Source organism: Euprymna scolopes, chromosome 23 (genome assembly GCF_053919585.1).
Source record: "Euprymna scolopes isolate OS-2025 chromosome 23, ASM5391958v1, whole genome shotgun sequence".
Taxonomy (NCBI): Eukaryota; Metazoa; Mollusca; class Cephalopoda; order Sepiida; family Sepiolidae; genus Euprymna; species Euprymna scolopes.
Window position 1 is genome coordinate 103904035 of NC_136504.1, and position 19111 is coordinate 103923145.

The 19111-nt window shown below is 37.1% G+C and overlaps 1 protein-coding gene across 2 annotated transcripts in view; it reads left to right on the forward strand.

The window, feature by feature from the left end:
• LOC145246096 (uncharacterized) overlaps positions 1-19111 on the forward strand; it is a 48217-nt gene that overhangs the window by 11954 nt on the left and 17152 nt on the right. Inside the window, exons 1-2 of one of the 2 annotated variants that reach the window (XM_080107938.1) lie at positions 13689-13962; positions 14686-14809. The gene's annotated coding sequence lies outside the window, so the exon portion shown is untranslated. Of the gene's footprint in view, positions 1-13688; positions 13963-14685; positions 14810-19111 lie in introns of those variants that run through there. The other variant, XM_080107937.1, reaches the window with a different exon arrangement.

Genomic DNA, 19111 nt, shown 5'->3' on the forward strand with positions numbered 1-19111 from the left:
GTTAGAGACTTGTATCACACAGCTGGAGTTAGGCTCCTTTGATGAGAGTACACCTGCCGAGATTGAGGGTGCTTGGCTGCCTCAACTAAAGGATTATTATGAAGACTTGGGCGATTTGGATCAAGCATACCGACAGCCAGAGCCCAGCCCTTACTCGGAATCTGCCTTTGAGTTCTCAAGGGCTTCTGCAACTACCGGGAGAGGTTCTTCCTTCATTGTTAAACCCCCACGTATACAGATCACAGGGCCTACATTTAGCGGACAGGAAATGGAGTCCGACCGCATGAGTTTCAGAAACTTCTTGACTAGGTTTGAGAACTGCGTGATCGGCATGGCCAATGATGCCGAGAGGTTGAACTTCTTGAAGTGTTCACTCTCAGACAGAGCCTTGAGGCTGGTAAATCACCTGAGTTGCACTGACACCAATTACCAGCAAGCCATGGCTATACTGAAGAGGGAGTATCTGGACCTGGATGAAATCATTGACCAAATATTCCAGGATATTCTGGACTATGTACCAAAGAAAGGTGGAGCCCTTTTTGAGCTGGGGGACTTCGTTACCAGGACGGCATCGCTGTTGGAAGAGCTGGGGAATTCCTTTTCGTGTGACTTTTCTGTGGACGATTCTGGCGGAGCCAGACTGATGGCTAAGATTCTGTTTAGGAAATTTCCTCTCGAACTGAAAGGCGAGATAATAGCGCTAACAAATAGACGGGTGCTACCTTTGTCCTCCATATTGAGGCTAACTGGAGAAGCAATAAAGAGATTGCAGATTAAGGGCGGTGTCTCCAATGCATTTACATCAACAGTAAGACAGAATACGTCTCAACAGTTTGGTAGGGGGAACGCTATTACTCCTTCTTTTTATGTGGATGTGAACAATGCAACTTCAACCGGGTATTCCCGCACGTTGCCACCCATTCTCTCAGTTACATTCTCTTGTGGACCAAAGACAGTGTCAGTGAATTGCCTACTGGACACGGGTAGCGGGCGGAAATATCTGGCGGCAGATGTACTGAGAACTTTGTGCCCAATCGAAACCCTTGGTGTCAATTGTCAGCTGAGATTGTCTACCTTTCTAGGTGAGTGTCAGCGTGGGTTCACAGAGGTAGTCCTGGGAGTTGACTTGGGTTCTGGAAGGACTGTGACATCTCCTGTCTTGGTAGCCGATGGTATGGACTTGTCGGTTCGAGTGGCCAACCTGGAATCTCTATTGCGTGTCTTTCAGGATGCAAAATATGCTTTGGCCGGCCAGTTTGAGACCGGAAAGGATTTAATACCGATCAAGGGAATAATTGGGTTAGACCTGATTGAACACCTGGACTCATTAAAGCTGATCCCATGTTTGAATGGATGGGCCTTTGCAACCCCGCCTGGATTGGTCCCGTTTGGAGCAGTGGACTCTTTTTTCTTGGAAGATAAGCCCCTCTCTGAGGTTACTCACCTCTCGTTTAATTCGGTAATGGAACATACCCCCCAGGTCGATTCATCACATTTATGTTTTGTCCTTGAAACACAATCAACATACCTGGATCCCATGGCGGAGTGCTTTCCTGACAGTATGGTACAAAGAGGACTAGAACAAATGTTTACGTTGGAATCTCTGGGGCTTCCCAGTCAGGAGGACTTTTCTGATTACGATAAAGTTCAGATGAAGCGATTTGAGGAAACGGTAGAGCTTCGGGATGGAAGCTATTATGTGGAGCTCCCCTGGCATCACGATAGATTAGCCAGAGTCCCCTCTAATCATGCAACTTCCTTGCATGTTTTAGACCGGGTAGCAGCAAACTTGACTAAAAGAAAAATATATGATGAATATTTGGAGGTGTTTCGTCAGCAACAGGAGGACGGTATAATTGAAGAGATTTTTGTCTCCCCTCAAGAGTTCGACAAATATGTGTGGATACCACATAGACCAGTTTTCAAGTCGGACCCTACGGCAACTACCAGGATAAGACCAGTGTTCAACTGTAGTTTGAAGACAGGAGATGGATTATCGCTGAACGAAGCAGCATATTCTGGCGTTAACTTAACAGGGGACATCTTAAAGTTGTTGCTGGCCTTTAGAGCCAACAATTATGTGCTACTAGCAGACATTCGCCGAGCCTTCCTAATGATTCGGCTTAAGCTGGAGGCGGATAGGAACCGGTTTTGCTTTTTTCTTAAACAAGGAAATTGTTTGCGCTGCTTCCGCTATACCACCTTGATATTCGGGTTTACTTCCAGCCCATTTGTGTTGGGGTGCATCTTAAAATTGCATGCGGCAAAATACCCTCAAGATGCTTGCCGCAGAATGATGGAGGACCGGTTTTATGTGGATAACCTTGTGGCATCCGTGGCAGATGCGAGTGAGCTTACTACATTGTATTCCCTTGTTAGAGAGCGTTTGCTGGAAGGGGGCTTTATTATCCAGTCATGCAACTCAAACAGTCAGGCGCTCCGCAATAGGATGAAGGAGGATGGTACTCTAAGTATCCATGAAGAGGAGTGGGAGAGAGTACTGGGCTACCGATACTCCCCACATTCGGAGGAGTTATATGTCGCTCCGGTAAAGTGCAATCCTGACGTGACAACTAAGAGAGGTGTTCTTTCAGAGTCAGCTAAGGTCTTCGATCCGTTGTCCCTATGTCTCCCGGTTACTATCCGCAGTAGAGTGCTAATCAGGTCCATGTGGAAGAATGGTGCAGGTTGGGATGATCCACTCCAGCCAGCGATCTTGAGCGATTGGAGAGAGCTAGCCAGGGACCTTTCAGGGTTGAGTGATTTCCGTTTTTTGCGCAAGGCGCTTATGGCAGGGCTGCCTGGAGATATGTACCTGTTTTGCGACGCGTCCAAGGAAGCATATGGGTTTGCCGTGTATATCGTACAAAATGGTCGGTTATCCTTATTATTTGCGAAAGCTAAGGTGGCACCTATGAAGGACAAGACTTTGCCTCTGTTGGAACTAATGGCCGTTTTCCTCGCCTTCAAGTGTCTCCCCACAATCCTGGACAATTGTGAAGGATTTGTTCCCGAGAATTTGTGTATAGCCACGGATGCACAGGTGGTCTTGTCCTGGATTTTATCTAAAAACATAGCTAGCAAAAATGTTTTTGCAAAAAATAGACTTAAAGACATTCTGCAGATGAAAGTGGAGTTGGAGTCTCGCTATGGCTTGAAGACTCTCTTCAGATATGTTGATAGTACACTCAACCCGGCGGATTTGTTAACAAGAGGATTAACATTGAGAAAGTTCCAATCCAAGATGGAATTTTGGTGTTCAGGCCCTTCCTGGCTATGCGAAGGAATATCTCAATGGCCAGGACAGGATATGCCCTGTTTGAGTGAGATATGCCAGCGAATGACCCGCAGTTCAGCAAATTGTTCTTTGATCCATGATCAAGAGTACACTTCGGCCATACCTTTTCAGAGGTTTTCCTCATTCTCTGGTTTACTGACTGTTACTGCCTTGGTGTTTAAGTTCCTAGCCATCCGATTTAATCGACAATGGGACTACAACTCTAAGGCAGCGATCTACCTTATGAAGACAGTGCAACGGCAAGAATTTCCCGTGGAAGTGGAGTACCTAAAGGAGCCGAGTGGTAAACCCATGCCAGTTAGGGTTCGTGCTCTGGATCTTTTTCTGGACCCTGACGGTTTGATTCGATCTCGGGGAAGAATCAACCAATCTTCCCACTTTGGTTATGAAGTTAAAAACCCCATTCTGATAGGGAAACATCATCCTGTTACCAGACTCATCATTTTAGATTGTCATGAAAGGTGTTGCCACCTTGGAACTGGGTCAACTCTAGCGGAGTTGAGGCGAAGCGGTTATTGGGTCCCGCAGGGTCGACAAGCTGTGAATAAGGTACTGGCTGTTTGTGCCAGATGTAAACGTTATAATTCAACGCCAGTGACGCCGAATGCTGCTGCTGCCCTGCCGTCGCACCGTACCGATTTCAGAGTCCCCTATCAACACACTGGGATTGATTTTACTGGCCATCTTTGGGTGAGTGACGGGAAACGAGATACGAAAATGTACTTGCTCCTGTTCACTTGTTTGAATATCAGAGCAATACACATTGAAGTAGTTCCCAATATGAGCGCACCCTCTTTCTTCCAGGCACTGGTTCGATTTACTAACCGATATGGCGTTCCCGAAACCCTTTATAGTGACAACGCGAAAACGTTTATAGGAAGTGGAAAGATTTTCGATCGTCTCTCTCTTTTTACGGACTATCAAAGAAAATACGGTCCTTGTAAGTTAAAACTTAAAACCATTCCCTTGTTCTCTCCTTGGTATGGAGGAACATGGGAGCGATGTATCAAGACCATGAAGAATTGCCTATTTAAGATTCTTGGCAGGGGTAGATTGAATTACTTTACCCTTCTGACAGTGTTATCGGATATTCAGAGGTCTGTTAATAACCGGCCTCTTACTTACCAGGTGTCAGCCGACAAAAATGCTACTCCAATTACCCCTAATATGTTCCTTAAGCCCAATCAGAGCCCCGGGCTATTGATACGACTGGATAGAGAGGATAGAACAACCTTGTTGCCTCCCAGCAGGGAGAGGCTAATTCAAACCTTGGAACTTAGGGACCAATGTCTGACAGATTTCCACAAACTATGGTATGAGGAGTACCTGCTAGAGCTGGGAAGGAAGATTCCTGGTCGATCCCGACTCAGTACAAGAACCCGCCTCCAGAAGGATGATGTTGTGCTGATTAAGAGTCCTTTGAAACCCAGACCGTTTTGGGTCTTAGGAACTATTACTGAACTGATTCCAGGCCATGATGGTGTCGTTAGAGTAGCACGTGTACAAAAAGGGGAGGGCTTGGAGGAAGTACATTCCCTGAAACATCTGTACCCCTTAGAGCTTTCTAGGACTCCTGAAGGACCTCCTGTTGCGGAGGGAGGGGAGACGTTGGATTCACCCCCTAGTGTTGAAGAGCAGGTCTGGTTGTGTCCCCTGTGCAGCTCTCCGCAGCAGAATCAGAATATGATCGGGTGTGACTCGTGCGACGATTGGTACCATTTCCGATGTGTCGGTATCGACTCAGAACCTCCCAACAGGCAAAAGTGGTATTGCCCAGAATGTGCGCCCCTTAAAAAACGACGGGGTAGACCTAGCCTGCTGCCTGCTTGATTGATATCTGGACTGATCGACTACTGCTATATTGTACTAACAGTTGTTTTTTGATTAAGTATTTTGGTGGTCTGTCATTTTTATGTAACTTTTTCTTTTTCTTTTCTCTCTTCTACCTTTTGTTTTTTTTTCTCGTTTTTGTCGGGAGTGTGTGAGAAAATAAAACTAAAAATAAAAATAAAAAAAGGAGATTGCTTACTTGGTGGCGCCGGCCTCGAGGGCGGAATTCTAATCTGAGTGGTTGAGAGAACGAGTCTCTTATAAACTTGGAGGAGTAGGGGGAGGCACTATTCTTCTGTTATAAAAGAATTGTGTCTCTGACTAGCACCAGTTCTGTTAACGACTTACTGGTGAACGGTTGGCACAAATTAGTTACTCGCTGCTCGCCGTACTACAAAACTTGTTACTCGACCCAGTAGGGGGGGGGGTCGCATAGGGCATCCTTTGCAACCCCTCGGAGCTTACGCTATCACCGGGTAATCTACTTTACCCTCTAAATAGTTTTTTTTTTCCACAAACTTTATAGGAAAGCGTTTCCTGTTATGAACGGACATTTTAACACAAGGAACGAAATAAGATTTACACCGTATCATGATGACCTTTCATTATTCGCTGTAGGTCAATTTTGTTTTTTCTTTAAACGTTTTCACCTTTAAATTGTGCTTTTTATCTTTTAGTTTTGATTCTTTTAAATCTTCATATATTTTATATATTCAATAAATTGTACACACCGTCACACAAACGGTCTCAATTAACTAAAGAAATGCTGAAACAAATTTTGTGTTTTGAACACGAGAAAAGAAAACCATCCCGCTTTTTTGCGGAATGAATGAAAGGTAAAAGGTTTTTACAATTCTTTTATACTTTTTTATAAAAATATGTAAGGGTGTGTATTACTATACGCATATATAGGTGTGTCAGAAATTTCGTGAAAATATTGAATAATTTCACCCCGTCTTTCTAAGCTTATAACTACTCGAAAAATGTAATTCAAGCCCTAATTTTTTTTTTCAATTAAAGGTGTAAGAACCAAGGTTTCATTTAAAAAAAAACAAAAAACAGAAGAACAAACAAACAACGTGTTTAAAAAAAAAAAGAAGGTTTTAAACTTCGGACTTTACAAGTAAATTTCTAAAAAAAATACTACTTTTTTGTTGTTTTAAATTTGAATACATTATTTATTAATCTTTTATCTTCAATTTGTGATATATAAAACTTTGGTGAGTAAATTAATTATTTACTTTTTAAAAGACACTTGAAAATGGGGGGGGCGTGAATTAAAAAAAACGTTTGTCTAAAATATTATATTCGGTTTATTGGAAAGAGCATAAAATTTCAGATTGACCCTGAAAATATTGTAAAAATTGAATCAACAGAAAAATTTTGATAGATTTTTAAAGTTTAAAAATTGAAAAATACTGAACTTGTAAAATTCAATTAATTTCATTACTGTTTTTTTTTTTAATAAAAAATATATTTCTATTACTTTTAAAACAACTTTAATAGTTTATTTTGGAAGTATAATCCATAAAGAAAATAAACAACCCACTTTTAAAGGAGAAATTACGAGTTTTTTTATATTTCAGTTTCGTGTTAGCGGTGTCAAAAATTCCTACAAAAATTCTGATACACCTAATGCATAGATTCGAAAAAGTTGTCAAAAAACAAATATATAACAAATAAATGTTATCAAAGGCAAGATAAGTTATTTTTCTACATTACTGAATAATCTTTTTAGTGTTTTTATTTAATGTAACATGTTTATTCAGCTCGAAAAACATACAGTGTTTACCGATCTATTGGAAAATTTAAAATGGTGCCGAACTCTCTGCTGAACACGGTAAGTTTGGGAAAATGAGTTCAAAATAAAAATATACAAAATGCTGTTAAAAATTTGCTCAGTGTTACCGTGATATAGGATGACATATGTTCGGTGGGTTTCGAACAGTATTTTGTATATTTTTATTTTTAACTCATTCTCCCAAACTTACCGTGTTCGGCAGAGAGTTCGGCGCTATTTTAATTTTCCAATACATCGGGAAATACTATGTTTTTCGAGCTGAATAAACACCTTACATTAAATAAAAACACAAAAAAATACCAGTTAGGAAGAAAAGTAACTTATCTTGCCTTTGATCACATTTATTTGTTATATATTTGTTTTTAGAATCTATGTGTATAGTAATACAAACGCATAATTAATGATTCCAATACACAATGTTTACATCAAAACGTTTAACAAAAAAAAAATATATATTTATACATTTTTAAAGGATTATATGTCGCCATTTTGTAAATCGTTTAGAATCCATTGATAGGTGTACCAGAATTTTTGGGCAAGTCGCCATAGCAAACATTTGTTTAAATAGACTCTCCATGTCTACAAGCTTATAGCAATATGTAAATGTAATTTCAAACCCTAATTTTTATTTCAATAAAATGAGAAAAGACCAAATTTTAAAATCATAAAAAGTTTAATCGAAAAATATACAATTTTTTTTCAGCGGTTTTCTTTAAAAAAGATTTCACGAAAAGCAACAAAATTAACTTTAATCGAATTCTAATATATTGTAAGAATTGAAATTGATTTGACTTACCGGGAGTGGGTCGGAGGGAAGAAAAGACACTGAACTGCTGTTTGTCGTTACTGAGAAACTGGGTGTCTATTTCCTACTAAGTTAAATAGACATTCTAATCTTGTTGGAAATCACGTTGGAATTCTCGCCACTGAGAGTTAGTATATATAAAAGGAGTTGTCTCGCTACAGGTTAGTGATTAGTTAAGAACCTAGTTACCTAGTGCTTCCACTCCCGGAGTCCTCACTACTTGAACTAGTGCGTGGTCTTTTCGCTTTCTTATGGCGCGGAAAGCAAGCCATGGTTGCTCGGGAGATCTGTTGCCTGCATCCGTCTGAAGGCGGTCTGGGTATGCCTAATATCAAAATACATAGACACACTCTAAGGCTGATATACCTGAACCGAATGTGTACACCTGACTTAGGGAACGGTGTCTTCTGGATGGAAGACACTAAGAAAGCCTTTCCGGCTTTGGAGAGTGTGCATTCGGCTGAGGGGGAGGCACGCAGGAGGCCCCGAAACGAATGCCATTTCTATTACGAGTGTCGACAGGCGTTGAGGTTCCTTCAACGGGTGAATGAAAGCCTCTCTGACACCCGGCTGTTGTCTCGCAAAGCGCTATATAGGGTTTTAGTAAGGGGATCTGTCCGAGACGAAAAGATTGAGGAGTTCGGTTTCAAGAATGAGGAGCGTCGCTCGATATGGCCTTGTGCGCCCGGGATGAGCTGTTTCGATAACTACGAGGCATCGCTCACCTGGCTGGTAATCCAAGATACCCTCTGGGTTCACAAAAAACTTTTTATAGCGGGTTTTACAATGACACCTAGTTGTGTCCGATGCGGAGATTGGGAGGAAGACCTAAGCCATGCTTTCTTCCGCTGTGCTATCGTTCGACCGTTATGTGAGTTAGTTGAGAGCTTCACGGTTCGCATACTAAACGGGCGTTTTTTTGTACTGGATGCGGTTTCCCCGTGCTGCAATTGGGCGCCGAGTATGAAGAAAGAGGAACGTTATGTTTTTTTGTGTTTGCTAGCTGTTATGAGAGGCGTGATTTGGTCGACACGACAGAAGGAGGTTTACGGAGATGAGACCTTCACTGCTCCCCAGCTTGTTCTCATGTTCAAGCATCAGTTGAAAATGCGAATTAAGCTGGAGAAGGTGAAACTCACTCCTGTGAATTTCAACGAAAGGTGGGTGAAAGCTTCGCGACTGTGTAGAGTGACTGGAGCTGGCCTTGAATTCGTTTCTGATTTGATTTAGGTCAAAAAGGATTTTGGGTGTCCTGAACTAACAAGACATCAGTATCGGACCGATTAGTTTAGTATAGGTTAGTTAGGCTTTATTGTTTGATTTTTTTAGCTTAGCTAGAGTATGTATGTGTTCATCGTCCCAGTCCCTCTTTTAGTTTGCCCTTGTCCCCCCCTTTTTTCCCCCCACCTTAGGTTCGATAATCCCCATTCCCGACCCCAATTAGGTGACGGATGCTTTGTCAGTGATGCAGGTCGTTTTTGTGGTGTTTATTCAATAAAGTCAGTTTTCGTGCGGACCTGCGTCTTTTCGACTGACAAAGCTTTCTATCTGCCACAATTAGTAGTGGGGGCTCTTTTAATAACTACTATTTTTTCATTGTAAATATTTCATTCTTTTTTGTATATAAAATTTTTAGCCCCAACCCCCCAACATCATGTATATATCATTTTTCGGGTTATAATTAGGATTCCCATAGAGTGATTCTGGTATTCTGGTGAAAGAGTCTAGTTAAGTTAACTTTATGTTAGATAGGTCCACATTAACCCCCCTTATTTTTGGCCTTGTGCCACATTTTGTATATATATTTATGCAAATAAATATTAAGAACCTAGTTACCTAGCTTGCTAGTCAGTTGGCGTCTCTTAGACTGATTACCTCGGCAAACGTTACCTGTTAATTGTTACCTTTACAAGGAAAGAAAAGACTGCTTGTAAGCAACGTCACCATTTCGTTGCAAGCCGTTACTTCCTTTTCTTACACCCCCTCTTCTTGTTGGTGAAATAATCCCGACCATATATATATATATATATATATATATATATATAACTGAAAAAATCACTTACCTGGTCCAAATTACTAAGCTATGGGTGCTTGTATTCTTCCTGTGTAAGAATTTATCCATATTTACATATTATATTCCATGTATTTTTAAATGAAAGGATTTTTCAACCAAGAGTCACAGTAAACCGTCTGTTTGACAAGAGTTTATCCGCCATTAACGAACCCGGATGTTGTTCGATTTGTCAGTGTGTTATCTATGGAAGCATGAAAGTTGCAAAAATAATTGTCTCCCTTTATATTTATGCTATCCAGCCTTACCTCCCTTTTGAATTTTTGACATATTTCATTTAAACTACAATGTGATCAGTATATGAAAAATACTAAAATTTCATTCATGGATTTTGATCAATTACAACTTAATCGCTCGACCAAATTTCCATTTTTTTTAATCTCGTAAAGAAATACATGAATTTTTTATCTAATATATTTTCATTTTCTTTATCGAGTGATTTGTTTTTAAATATCGAAAAAAAAGAAAGTATTGTATGAAATAGAAAAAAATATCGTCAGCGGCAAATATGTACTGGACTATGTAAACATAAAATAAGATTTCTCTTAAAAAATCAACGTGGTTTTAGAAAAAAATGTTTTAAACTTTGGACTTTACAGGTAAATTTACAAAAAAAAACCACTCTTTTTTGTTTTAAATTTGAATATTTTATTTATTGATCTTTTATCTTCAATTTATGATATATATAAATCTTTGGTGAGTAAATTAATTATATAAATTTTAATAAACATTTCAAAATGGGGTGAATTTAACGAAAAACGTTTGTGTAAAATATTAAATTTGGTTTATTGGAAAGAGCATAAAATTCCACATTGATCCTGAAAACATCGTAAAAATTGAACCAATAGAAAAATGTTGATAGATTTTTAAAGTCTAAAAATTGAAAAATATTTAACTCGTAAAATTCAATTGCTTCTAGGTTGTCTCTTTTTTACCAAATAAAAGTATGGAAACCAGTAATTAAGCAAATTAAAAGTTGTACAAAACCGTATTTCGTATTTAATATGCAAAGGTTTATAATATTAATCATTGAACTGTGTAAATCTTAAAAGCGAAGAAAATTATAAAGATCAATCATTAATTTCAGTTTGAAGAAGTTAAACAAAGGTTTTAAAAAATCATTAAGTCGCTTCTGCTTTTCCATACTTTGTATAGTAAAGACAAGTCTAACATCATGAGATTATGCGCTCTCTTCTTCACAATTCTTCAGCAGTACCTATACGTCACCAACAATTATATGTCGTAAAATTTGTTTTAAAGTTTGCTTTTTTGTGTTTTTTTACAAAGGAATCACCACTTATCAAGGCCTAGGGGCCACTTGATGATAAGGGTTAAACAGTGTACAATCGTCAAAAGGACAATATCATAGTAATCGTTAGAAGTGTAAATTTGGTAAATTGGATTTAAGAGGGACAGGTCATCAAGAACTTGTTTACATTGGACTTGAAGACGGCCATATTGTAGTCAGCTGGAAAACAGGTACACAGAAGAGAGTTCCACAGGTGTGCAGTTTTTAGAAAGAAACTTTGTTCATGGAATCTACATTTAGATTTAGGCACAGATAAAGAGTGGGGGGGAAAGCCAAACGTGTGTTTCTCGCGAATGTTTGACGAGTAGGGGCCATATATTGGAGCTCAGACTAGCACTTGCCATGAAAATAATGATAAAATAGTATTGATGTTGTGTCGTAAACAAATAAAAACATTTTAATGATCGTACCATATTTGTTTTTACTATTTCATCTGGTGTAGTTAACAAAAAAACGATCAAATTCTTTTTTTTTTATTGTTTTTGGTGGGGTTGATTACATTTAAACAGCCTAAAAATATCCACAAAGCAAGACTAGAAAAAAAGTTTTATTTAAAATTTAACGTAAAATGAGTACATACTTCCTTGCTATTTTGCAGTAAAATGAGATATGTAAACAATGTGACTTTCCATTTTCTTCAATGGAAAAAGTGGGTGGTATATCACATTTTTATTTTGAATTTACTTATCCAATTTAGGTTTCTTGTTAGAATATAAAATATCTGGATTGGAATTAGTTGGGAAAATCAGCCATTAGAAAGGTAATGTAAAAAATATCACTACATAAGTCGACCAATTTTGACAGCTTGACTTTATTGGAATCACTTCCATTCAGACTCAGAGATACAACATAACGTTCAAGAGCAAGTGATGAATGGAAAGAGCTGAGCATATGTTGTCACTTGTTCTGGGTCCATTTATGGCTTTCTAACAATATTTTTTGTATATTTGTTAAAGAAATTTTGAGTCATTATCTAAACTTTAAATACTTAGTCATCAATTCATAGATATTTTTCTTGTTTCCATATATTGCTCGAAACTATATTTTAGGGAGTTGAGTTAATGCTTTTCGGGCACTCCCTAATAAAATAAATATTTCAACACAAGCTACTGAATAAACGAACAAACGACTTCATAAAACTTACAAGGAAAAGGTTTATTGAAGCAAGGACAAGATTTCATTTAGATATAGTTAGGATAGAACTCGTCTGCCTTTGCTCGGTAGTTAATCCCAAGTGGGAATTGTAGATACCGGTGTAGGCAGAGAGAGAGAGAGAGAGAGAGAGAGAGAGAGAGAGAGAGAGAGAGAGAGAGAGAAAGAGAGTGAGGAAACAGGTCCGTTCTCTTTGACGTCTCGCTGGAAAAGGGAAGAGTTTTTTCTCGTCCGGGACGGAAGCAGTTATAGTTCCTTAAGGGGGTAAGGAAGATCCCTTTGCTATGCCTCTGATTGGTCAGTATGTGTCATATCGCACAGTCAGGGGAGGCACAAGAAAAGAGTTCTATTTGTTTCTGCTACAATATGTTTTTTTCGAACCAATTAAACAGTTGGAAGTTATCACCTTAACTTTTCGAACCGATTTAACATTTTAAATTAACTAAAAACTCTTCCAGATAGGGAGAAGTGTAACTTATCTTGCCTTTGCTTACAATGATTTCTTATATATTTGAATATTTGACCACGTTTTTGTACCTCTGTAGATTGTAAAACAACCCCTAATTTTATTTAAAATAATTATTGTCAAAAAGATGCTAGAAAAACATATTTCAATTACTGTGTGGCAACCTGCTACGTCGGGCTGGAAAAAATGACAGGAAGGAAGATTTCCACAGCTGTCACCTTTTTGAAATGCCTATGTGTTATTAAAAATTCATAGGAACATTAGGTTGTGATGCGTATGCGACCATACGCATACATAAAAGAAAAGGAACTATTGTTACATTCCCTCACACTTAAATATGGCGATCTGTCCTGAGGCAGCAGGCGGACAGTATAAAGGCATTTACCCGCCAAAATCAAATCTGTTTCTCTCCAGATTCTCAAGTGCAGCTCGTGTTCAAGGAAGCTCCGTTTCGTGAGACGTTAAAACACGGGCCACAGATGAACTATATTACCCATTGTGGCAATCCACAACATCCAGTGAGAACTCAAACCTCATTTCAAACATTCGTATCCTAAATCACTGTCCTTACAATATAAGCACACACACACACACACACACACACACACACACACACACACACACACACACACTAAGTTATATGGATCACTGATATTTTCCTCCAGGAAATAAGCCATATTGACTTCAAGCCCTTCGCCAGCACACCTATGAAAAAATCAGTACTTTCAAGCCTTGTGATATACACACAAAATCCGCACACCAATAATCATTCATTTAAAACGTTCTGTAGCAAGTTAACAAACTATTTAGTATAAGCGGATCAATGCCCTGTGTCAAAGTGATTCGGTCGCACTGTCCAATCGGTTGGCAGGGCGCATTGATTTTAGCTATCCCCTTAAGAACTATTTTTAGTCCTTTGGGATTTCAGCTGCGATCGACAGAGGGACGCCAGCAAACAACCTATACAGACCTCTCTCACTCACTCCTCCCACTGCTACTTGTTGATGAGAGCAGTCTGATGGCAGACGACACCTTAAAACAGACATTTACACTTTCTTTCTTTCTCTTCAGTCTGTGATACAATCTCGCCTTTTCTAAATAAGCCCTTTGTTGTTTTTTTTTGTTAAAAGCAATGCCGTTTGGCCTTCTGTTTATTCAAGCAATTATTCTCCTATAGTTCAAACACAAGGACACACTTATGTTGGAACACTATTTTAATACTCTTTTCACGTAAATAGATTTTTTAAAACTTTATATAAACTCAGCGATTCCCTGTTCTTTATCGAGTGCCGTCTTTTCCTTAATTTATTTTTATTTCTTTATTTGAGGACGTAAATTGGCAACTCTTCCTATAAATTGGTGATCCGATTTAATTTATCATTAAGGGTCCCAAGAATGTATGCCATAACTGTCAAATAAATATATTTTTATTTAAGATAATAAAAAAGCCAAAATATCATCTTCTTCTTTTTTTAAATTCCAATCCTATTTTTAAGGTTGAAACGATGTAAACATTTAATTATAACGTTTTCTATATTCTCTAGTATTCTGGACAAGCAGTAAGAAGAAGAACTATTTCCTTAACTAATTGTCAAAATAAATATTTATGTAAAATAAGAATTAAAAAAAAAAATTTAAGTTAATTTTTATAAGGTCAAAATAACATTTTTTTTGTAGGTCAAACTGCTTTTAGAAAGCAAAATTTCTAATATTAGATCATAAAAAGCACTTTTATGACCAAATGTTACATTAAAAAAAAAAGGTCCGAGACATTCTGGTTTAAATTAATTCAAGGGAGTTCATCATTTTTTCTTTGTTATTCTATAAATTATAAAAATAATGCAATAAATAGAAATAAAAAAAAACGTTATATTAACTAAAACTATCGGCACACTCTAAAAATGTTTCATTATTATTATTATTTTATTTATTTATTTATTTTTTTTTTTTAAGGCTTCTACGAACTAGCTCCCTCGTCGCCATTTTCAACACATAAATTCGTCGCTGGCATGGACACATTAATGATTGATTTTTCGATGAACGAACAAGTTAACAACATATACGTTGCTTTGTCCGAGTAAGTATTTGTTTTTATTTGTTATTTCTTTAAAACATATTCAGCAATTAGCTAAATTACTTTTTAACCAATTCTATTTTAATTGATGTCATCCAAGTTATTTTCTTAAAGATTAATTTATGTTATTGATGTTTATTTTATTTTTAAAAGATTAATGATTATTTCTTTTGAAAAAAATCATGTAAAGAAAATTAATGTACTTATTTACATAAGCTTTTTTATTATCGTTTTACGATCGTCAGTAGTAATAATATTTTTCAAGAATTCAATTCGTTCATACTTTGAATATCATTGTACAATCGTTTCGGGTTTGAATTACCGTACACACAGATTCGAAAAAGTTGTCAAAAAACAAATATATAACAAATAAATGTTATCAAAGGCAAGATAAGTTACTTTTATACGAAACTGGATATATTTTTTGTGGTTTTATTCAATGTAACATGTTTATTCAGCTCGAAAAACATACATTACCGATGTATTGAAAAAAATTAAAATGGCGCCCGACTCTCTCTTTAGCACGGTAAGTTTGGGAAAACGTGTTATAAATAAAAAACTACACAAAATACTATTAAAAACCCACCGAATATATGTCAGCCTATATCACTGTAACATATATTGAGCGAGTTTCTAACAGTATTTTATCGAGTTTTTATTTATAACATCTTTTCCCAAACTTACCGTGTTAAAGAGAGAGTCGGGCGCCATTTTAAATTTTCCAATACATCGGTAAACACTATGTTTTTCGAGCTGAATAAACATGTTACATTAGATAAAGACACAAAAAAAAATGTATCCAGTTAGGTAGAAAAGTAGCTTATCTTGCCTTTGATAACATTTGTTTGTTATATATTTGTTTTTGGACAACTTTTTCGAATCTATGTGTACAGTAATATAAACCCATTGTTTCTTTTTAATTTGTCCTAATTGTGTTATAATGTATGGCGTTATAGAATTATGGGGGATCCTAGTTCTGGCTGTACCGTGTTAGGTGAAAACTTGGTACTCATACAGAGAGTGATCCATGCTGAAATATAACGTTATTATTTAAAAAGCCATTCTTAACATGGGGAGGGTATTTTGTACCTATTCTGTACTTTAACCTTACAAGTGAATAAAAAAAACATATCATAAAACTTTGATTAAACTTGGAAATACGATTTAATAAATAGCGTGGATCACTCTCTACTCTGCATCAGCACCGAAAACTTTGAGGTGAAGAAATAATAGGCTGGTTACATTGTAAAAAAAAAAAAATAAACCAGTTGACATGAAAGAAAATGCGAAGCTTTGGTACACCATTTTATTTTTATGTATACAATCTTATTTTACAAAACTAAGTGATACTTGATAAAATTTTGCATAAGATAATAAAATACGATTGTATTACTCATGTTTTTTTTTAATAACGTTGTTTTACATAGTTTGAATTTTTTTGCTATTATAAAAATAAATTTATTAAATATTAATTTCTTTATATTTATTAAAATAATAGAATACAATATATATTTTTAATTTTTGGTATTAATCTTTTAAAGAATACAATGTTTTTCAATTGTTTCGTTCTGTTTTAGTATTATGAAAATATATTTCTTAAATATTTATTGATTTCTTTATATTTATCAGAAAAATAGAATATATTTTTTTAAATCTGTGTATTATGCTTTTTAAAAGAATACAATATTGTTTTTAATTTTTTGTAGGTATTGAATAACACTTTTTCGAGATTACGGCTTGTTGCTGTAAAAAGCGAAACACAATGACTTAAAATGGAAAACGAAAAGAAGTACCGATTTTTAAAACAATGAAGAAAGTGTTCGTTCTTCCCCCCCCCCCCTGTTCAATTTCGGATCGGTGTTTAGCTTTTTGCATCAACAAGCAGTAATCCACAAACTGTGCTATTCAGTAGTTCATGTATGATTATTTAAAAGTGCGTATTTCTCATTGAAAATTTGTGTTTCTCAATAGACTTTACCGTTTATTTTCATAAATAATATAAAGAAAGAAAACTAGTTTTAATGCTTATGAAGAATTTTCTTTTGTCACAATAAAATCACGCCACGATTTAGCAATTTTGCCGAGATTGGGGACGTTGGAAAACATATACAACTTATTATTCTTTTAAATCGATTAAGTTAAATAAATTTATTTTATTAATTTTTGAATTATTAAAAGCTTTGGGCTTCTACTGTGACAATCGATTGATGCCTCCGTTCAGTCTTGAAAGCCAAAGGAAACCCCTGTAGAGGGCATTGCGCATGTAATTGTGAGGCAAGGATCGCGCAATCTGTAACTACACCTCTCCTGAATCGACACTGTTTGTAACCAGTGGTAAGGAGAAGACCAGGACGACTGGAAACAATGGCGAGATAAGCGGAGAGCACATACAGCACCTGGAAGTCCCAAATGGTCACCCATTTAGTACTGACCAGGCTCAACGTTGCTTAACTTCGGTGATCCAGCGTGAAGCGGTGTGTCAACTTGATTATGCCAACTGTGACGATAGTTGATGAAAAGAGAATTTGAGGGGATGAAACAATGATTTTTTTGTTTTTTAACACTGAGGTTATTTTAGTTTTTCAATAACAGTGACTCATTACTTGCACTGGAAATTGGATTGTATTTGTTATCGGAATTCTTTCTTGTTATTTATTACTCACTAGGAGTTTTTGCACAGGCCATCATCAAAGCTTTCTCATGGAGTCTGAGTGGCAGCAAGTCTTCCCAGATTTTCATTATTCTCCACTTCTTTCAATAACCTTTACAAATTGATTTGTGCTACCATAACGGCCGTCTACTATTGATTTCTAGTTTGCAGCAACCATTAGTCTTCACTGGAATTTGGCTGGAAATATGTCTTTTAAAGGTCCCAGACTTCTTTGGCTGGCAATATGTCTTTTTTAGGTCCCAGTCCTATGGAGTGCTGGTTAGTGTTTTCCTTGCTCTTTACATCCTCCCTGACTAATTGGTTTTGTTCCGTTGATACAGACACTTTTTAAGGGGAGAGTAACTTAAATTTATACAGTTATAGTTTTTTTTTTTCTATATGGTGTTTCTGTCGTTTGCTTCTGTTGTATTTTTTGTGTCAGTGCCTTTAGATCATGTGCATTAGTTTCTGCATTCAAGGGGTTTCCTTAATATTTTTGCCTTTTTCATTATTGCTATCTTGTGTATCTTCTCAACCATCCCTCTGATTTCAATCCTCATTCCCTTTTCTAAGTTTTTTTTTTATTGTTTATAGCGCATCTACTATTATCGGTGTTACATTTTCAGTATTCTCCACTTCTTTCAATAACCTTTACAAATTGATTTCTATATCTTCTATATACCTGATTCCAATCCTTCATTGGTATTAACCGTATATGTTTAGGCTCTCTGACAAGTTCCTTATACTTGCTCCGCTTCTTTGTCTCCTTTCTTTTCTGAGTGTTCAAGATACAATTGCTTGTAGAATTCTCTTAAAGTCTTTATCTTGTTTACTGCATTCACTTATCATATGGTTTACTGTTTCGTCTCTTTGATCATAAACTCTGTATTTGCTGTTTTCTTGTGTTTTGTTGATTCTTCCTTTAATGTGATTGCTTCTAATCACGTTATTATCATTATTATTATTGTTGTTGTTTTCTGTTGTTGGTATCCACTTTGTTATTGTTATAAGCTTTTGCTTTTCTACCAACTATGGCTGAAGGTAGCCTTGTATCCATGAAAATTTAATAAGGTCTGATTGAGTTCCCACTTCCTACTTATCAATGATTGTTAATATTAAATATTTAGTCGCATGGGTACAGAAACAACTTTTTCCATATTCGAGGAAATAGAAAATTGTGACACTTACGTCACCCGCGCGTCGTCCAGTGGTGGAATGACCCCGGTTGTCGGTTCTGGTGTTTCCTTGGCGATGATGTCAACGGCCGGTTTCCTGAAACAGACTTGTCATGCAAAACAATTGAAAGGACCAAGTCAACAAGCGTTTCCTTTTGTACAAACTTCCTTGTATTTCAATCAGGGTACAATCGCAGTCAGCTGTTCAGTTAGGGACTGGCCACTTGTTAACTGCGAGGTTTTCTCTTCTCTCTCCGACAGAAAACTCAATTATCTACGTGACAGGGTCAATCGATGGGGGAATCTTCGTTCGTCGGACCCAAGGAAGCAAAGCTCTCTCTCTAACTCTAACTGTCAATCTCTCAAGGCTCGCTGCTTATATTGTGGGGGCGTGGACTGGGTCTCTTCCCGTTTCGGGTCGTTGGCCAATCAGAACTAAGGGATCGCTGTCCGTCAAATCTTAGCCAGGCGGCCTATACC